This window comes from Idiotropiscis lumnitzeri, chromosome 11, assembly GCF_059441095.1.
Source record: "Idiotropiscis lumnitzeri isolate Australia: NSW breed Sydney's pygmy pipehorse chromosome 11, RoL_Ilum_1.0, whole genome shotgun sequence".
NCBI lineage: Eukaryota > Metazoa > Chordata > Actinopteri > Syngnathiformes > Syngnathidae > Idiotropiscis > Idiotropiscis lumnitzeri.
In genome coordinates, this window is record NC_142401.1 from 18,628,151 (window position 1) to 18,634,150 (window position 6,000).

General features: G+C 38.8%; 1 long non-coding RNA gene across 1 annotated transcript; it reads right to left on the reverse strand.

Moving 5' to 3' along the window:
• Positions 1-2,123: 2,123 nt before the first annotated feature.
• Positions 2,124-2,786, reverse strand: LOC148327773 (uncharacterized). The gene is made up of 2 exons (XR_015845862.1): positions 2,669-2,786; positions 2,124-2,398 (listed from the first exon to the last, which is right to left on the reverse strand). It is a non-coding gene; the product is annotated as an uncharacterized LOC148327773 (long non-coding RNA).
• Between the last annotated feature and the right edge of the window lie 3,214 nt (positions 2,787-6,000).

Sequence of the window (6,000 nt, forward strand, 5' to 3'; positions counted from 1 at the left end):
AAATGGATGGATGGATGGATATATATACACATGTATATTAAAACGTCTAAGTAATCCACTTATTTATGAAATTAGACACAAATTTAGATTATCCAGCGGCAGCCATTTTTTTACCTGCTTAATGTGATTTTTGCTCCTAAACCTCACTCACTAGCGACACATCACGGCTGTAAATGGTCACCTTCATTTTAACACATAATTGCAAGCTATGTTTTTGAGAGACTGCGTGAGCGATGTTTGTTATTAATATACTGGGTAATGCATTAATCATTCTGTATTCATCAGGAACCTTTCTTGGATTTGTGGGTAAATCTTGGCATCAGGTGTTACACATCTGTGCTTGTGATAAATATTTTTAGCAACAAAAACATTTTAAAACGTTTTAGCTCCTTAATCTTCATATATATACAATTGCATTTAGACAACCAACAAATTAGTCTAGTTTAAAAAGTACTGTACTCGTTATTTTCCAAAGTCACAGAGAGCCACAGCAGAAGGATGAAAGAGTCACATGTGAGTCTGGAGCCATGGGCGGATTTAGGGCATGCTAAGTTTCAAGATTCCCGGCCATCATTAGTACCTTTTACCCAACATGGGTCAAACTTAAAACAGCCTTAGCGCTCCATTTTCATGCCCGGTGCAAGTCTGGCATGAGGAGCGGGATAAATCTGATCAGGGGAAGGCTCGACTAAGTTTTTGGGGTAAGCCACAAGCCTATTCGGTGCAAGGCGCATTTTAAAAAGTGTGCTCCGTGCCGTTTGGAGCAGAAACAATGCCGACTTGTTTGGCTGTCACTTGAAGATGCTCATCTCATTCCCTTAAATGCACGCTTTTTGTCCTTGACATGGGCTACAGGGAGGTCATGGATATAGCAAGTGGACTGTTAGAAACCATCTTTCACCCTGATTCTACGTGGCCATATGCACTCTCTGACTATAGGAAACACAAACTTTGTGGCAAACTAACAGAAAAAGACTCTTATGGCTGTCAAAATTTAAAGAGTAACATTTTAAATTCATGACATTTTGTTGATTTCTATAGATTGTGTTTTTCCTCACTTATTAATAACTCTTTGGCCAGCTGCTCATTTTGGGTCTCTTTAGTGACAGAAAATTCCCATTCCACTCTCAAAACAAACTTCATCAACGCCACTTAGGGTGGCACTGAACCTTATCACAGCTGACTTCGGGCGAAAGGCGAACTACACTTTGAACTGGTCGCCAGCCAGTCACAGGAGCCACACACAGACATCACGTGGCCCGCACACAAGTCAGGTGAGTGTACCAGTACACTACCAGTGACTCCAAAAAAAATGACTAACTGCAAATTGCAATAGGGTGAGAGGTTTAAATAAATCTCAACATTGCAGATCCAAATGCTTTTTTAATGGAGTTCTTTCAGGGCAGTCATTCAGCCTCTAGATGGGGATGTTCTACATCACCTGACAAACTTCACAACAGTCACTGCTGGACATGTACTGTAGCATTATAGACTGCAAAAGGAATCAGGAGAGATGTAATAGGGTGATTCACTGTGGCAAACCCTCAAAGGGGTTAAGTATAAGAGAAAGACTACAGCATATGTGGCTGGTGAAAATAAAGCTCTGTCTACAAATATATACATGTATATTTAACACTTGTGAATTCACACTGCATTGACTATGGCAAATGTGACAAGAGAATGCCAACTTCACTAGTAGTTATAAATGCAACTTTAAAAGCAGCAGTCCACATTCACTTCTATGAGTTTATGCAGCAAATGGTTGGGGTTGGAATGTCTTCGACAGTGGAACATTTAAAGAAACATGTTCAAAGTTGAAGACTACAATTTTGATTTCAGATATTGGCCTACATTGAATGTTTAAGAGTTCAGACCATTACATGATGACAATGACAAACGTAGAAACAAACATTGAACTTACTGCAACAAAGGTCTGCATCCTCTCTACAATACACTAGTGTTGCAAGTATTTTACACCATATCAATGTAATATCACAACAACTAAGATGCAACGTGAGCGGGATGCATCAAAAGGGTAAGGTTTGGCAATGAAAGTGCAGAGACTGTCAGTAGACTAATGTTCCTCCTTGCTTAGCATTGCACAACAAGGACAAAGCGAGGTATTTAGATTTTCAAATGAAAATATTTTAAAAGTGGAAAACACAGACAATAAAAATCAAGGTATTCAGAAACTGCAGTATTTCCGGTTCACAGTCAACAATAACCCCAAAATACAGCAAACAAAATGGGGATTCTTCCAACTCGAGAGCTCATGGTCAAAGGGTTCCACATGCACAGATATCTTTTGATTTAAAGGCGCATATGTCCAGAGAAGATTAGCACCGTCATTCATCGCTTGCCATCTTTGGTGTTGAATTCCCACAGCAGCGCACCTGTTCTGCATGAACCAAAACAACCCCATCACAATTAAATGCGAACTTAAGCCAGCAAGATGCTAACAATAGGCTAGCATTAGCAATTAGATAATTTACATTGATATCCATCAGGTTTCTCATTCCAAACCACAAGTTTGTGGTTTGAGATGCTAGCATGCTCACGTTAGCATGCTAGTTCTAACATATAATACATAAAGAAATTAAATCTAATAACTCTTAACCCTGGCTACATTGGCAACGGCATTTTACCATGTAGATGAGATCATACATACCCTACACAACCGTTATTAATTCTACAAGTTGTCAAGGTCTTTGTGGAAGTTTGAGGGACATCTGACAGGGACAATGTACCAAGACCAACTGAAAGTAAACAGGGAACTAAATACAAACAAATTAACGGGACAACGAGGAGCACCTGGACAAGACACAAAGGGTTTGAAGTACCTTATTGGTTAACACTGGGGCTTGAGGAGACAAGCTCAGGTGGAAACACACCAAATACAATGAAAAAACATGACTAAATAATAACCCCCCCCCAAAAAAAACAACTTAGATGGATCATGACAGAAATTGGTAGGGGAAAAAAATCTTACTTCCATCGTGATGCAGCTTTAAACAATTCTGAATTCATTTCAATGTGGAGGACAGAAATTTTGGGGGGCAGGTGCTCGAGCCAAATAAAGCATTTTGCCCAAAATATTGATAAAATAATAAACTCACATTTATCTTTGATTTCTCTGTCTATTTGTCTTTCTGTTTCCAGCATCCAATGCAGACTATTCAGCAGGTGTGACGCCTACACCCTAATGTTCTGATTGCATTTAGCAAATGTCAGGCCAGTAGTCACACCTTTATTTTGGTGCTATAATGTTAAGCGTTGTTGTTTACTTTGCCACAAACAATGTGAGAAATTCATTTTCACTCTGATTAGAACTTTACAAATAACATGATGGACTGAATCAAGGAGTGCAGTTTTGTTCACAGTAGCATTAATAACTTACAACACAGGTCTAACCGGCACCCCTCTCCCTTATCTAAAACTAGTGTGATGGAAATAAGCCACCGAGGACAGACAAGAGTCTGCAAGTGCGAAGAAAGAAAAGCGAAGAGCCTCAGTGGCACAGGCCTTGGTGTCTCCTTACAGGCCAGAAAGCCCTCTGCTGCAGCTTATGGAAGCACACGTCCCTCATCGAGCATCGTTGTCAAGCGCCAGATGCTTGGCTTTGTGCTACAAGGGCTGGCATGGATGGCTGACTCTCAATACCACACAACAAGCTCACATTCTCAAGGAAGACTCATAGAAGGCGACACTGTAGCCCGGAGCCAAAAAACAATGCAAAAGCAGGTTTGAACATGCACAGGGTGGTACCTTTACAGCCATCATGGCTGTTAATCATCATCATTATGGCCATAATTGACCATTATTTAATCAAAGAGAAATATGCTACGCATTTCCCCACCCAAATCTGAAGATTAAAAAGTTATGGCCTAACCCGTCCCTGGATTTTTGTAAAAATTTTTTTTTACAATCCCACAATTGAATGGAATGAAGTTCTAATTTCATGAGGTGATTCTTGCCAAATGTTTGGAAAAGGTTGGAAAAAGTCCTTTATGATCGGTCTTGTTTAAATGATGTATCACAAAAGTTTGCCTTTCTAAGAACAAGAACGCAAATGCCATATTGTGATGTGGCAGTGAATGATTTTTTTTTTTTAAAAGCTATTTGGAGTTCCATAATCGCAATGCATTTACACTGTTTGATTTGCCACGTTAGGTGCCTCAATGCCAAGCAAAATGAATTAAACTTTTAGAGTAAACATCCAACAATTTCCACAGCAACCACCTGCAAAATGTAATATAAATTTTAAAAATGCAAACCATTAAATAGATTTAAAACAGCAATACATCGAAAAAGTTGTGTGTTTCAATAAACATTGTGGTGTTTGAACATTTTTGCTAAGCAATTCATGCATCATTCAAAATATCTATTCTATACATTAATATAGTATTGGTTTTGCAAAACAATTTGTGTCATTTGAAATACTGGTTTTAATTATAATTTTGGTTTATAAGACAGTACAAAAGCCCATTGTTAAAACATGGTGGGTTAGATTCGGTTTTACAATGAAAATCTTCCCCTTCAAAAAATTACGTAGGTCATCAATGGAATATTCCAAAAAATAGAATCACTACAATAGCTTGTTTTCAATCTCTTCTAATATCCACACCTCTATTTCCCACCTTTACTTCCCTCATCTGACCCGGCCAACGGAATTGCCCGAGTTTGCTGAACCTCCTTTCAGCATCACTTCCTGTTCCTGTTCCTGTTGGTGATTGTTCAGTGAAAAGGGGAAGGCAGACGGGATGGGGGAAAGGGGTCCGGTGGGGGGAGGGCTATTCTCTTTGTTCTCCCGTCTGTCTCACCTGCTTGACCTTCACCTGACAAGCCTGACCCGTGCCCCTGCCAAACCCAGCCAGACAACCCAGTGGCTGTCTGTTTCCTGTCCCATTGACGGACCGGATATTCACTGCGTGCTTGAATCACAGTGAGTTAGATGACTGGTCAATGGCAATATTGTTCCATGTGCAGCCTCTAAAAAAGATTGGCGCTTAAATGCTCAAAAACAAAGTACAGTAGAGTTGGACAGGACCAAAAAGTCAAGACAAATTCCTGTCTGAGTCATTTAAAAACACATCTTGCCGTTTGTGGCAAATGTGTTAAGCTTCTTTAAAAATATTGAGGTTTTGTTACAGTTGCAATTTGCTCTTTTCATGTACCATGAGTGTGGGTCGATTGTGGAGAGACACCCCCTTGGTGTGGTGAACCCACTTGGTTTTGTAGCAAGGTTGCTTGGAACAGTCCCTCCATAATGACTTGTCTTTGTCACTGGAGCTCAAGGTTTGAATGCTGCATTCAGGATTATTATAGTTTTGGAAATTGAATGTTAGTTTTTATTTCGTTTTGAGTTTTTTTTTTTTTTTTTTACATTTAGTTAGTTTTAATTAGTTTCCAGGCGGTTTTGTTTGAAAATACCTAGTTTTAGTTATGTTTTAGTATTAGTTTTCATTTTTTAAAAGATTTTTTTTTTTTTACATGTGATCAAGATGTTTTTAAAATAACCATGAGAAGTATTGTGCAGTGAAAATTCAACAAAAATATAGTTATGAAACATTTTGTTTATACAAGGTACAGTTAATGGTTTAAACAGCCCACAAACTTTGAATCACAATAAGTGCTGTGGATATCGCTTCTAAAGTGAGATGCAGGCATGCATGCATGCACCATAATTATAATATAGATAGGATGGCTAGTTGCCAAATTCTAAAGTTCATTTGTGGGTTTAATTCATGTTGAGGAAAATTAAACCTGAGTGTACAGTGTCCCATTTTTTTACATACTGTTTAAATATTTTTTTCATAAATCAAGCAAACAAGAAAATCACTTTTTACCTAGTGTTGCATTTCCGGCTGACTTAAATGTCAAAAGCAGGTGAGCCGTCAAGAGCAGGTGAGCCATTCAAGCCAGCATCACACGAACATTGTTGTCATTTGCTGGCTCTTTTTTATTGGGCTGCTGCTTGATGATGTTGCTTCTGTGCAACAA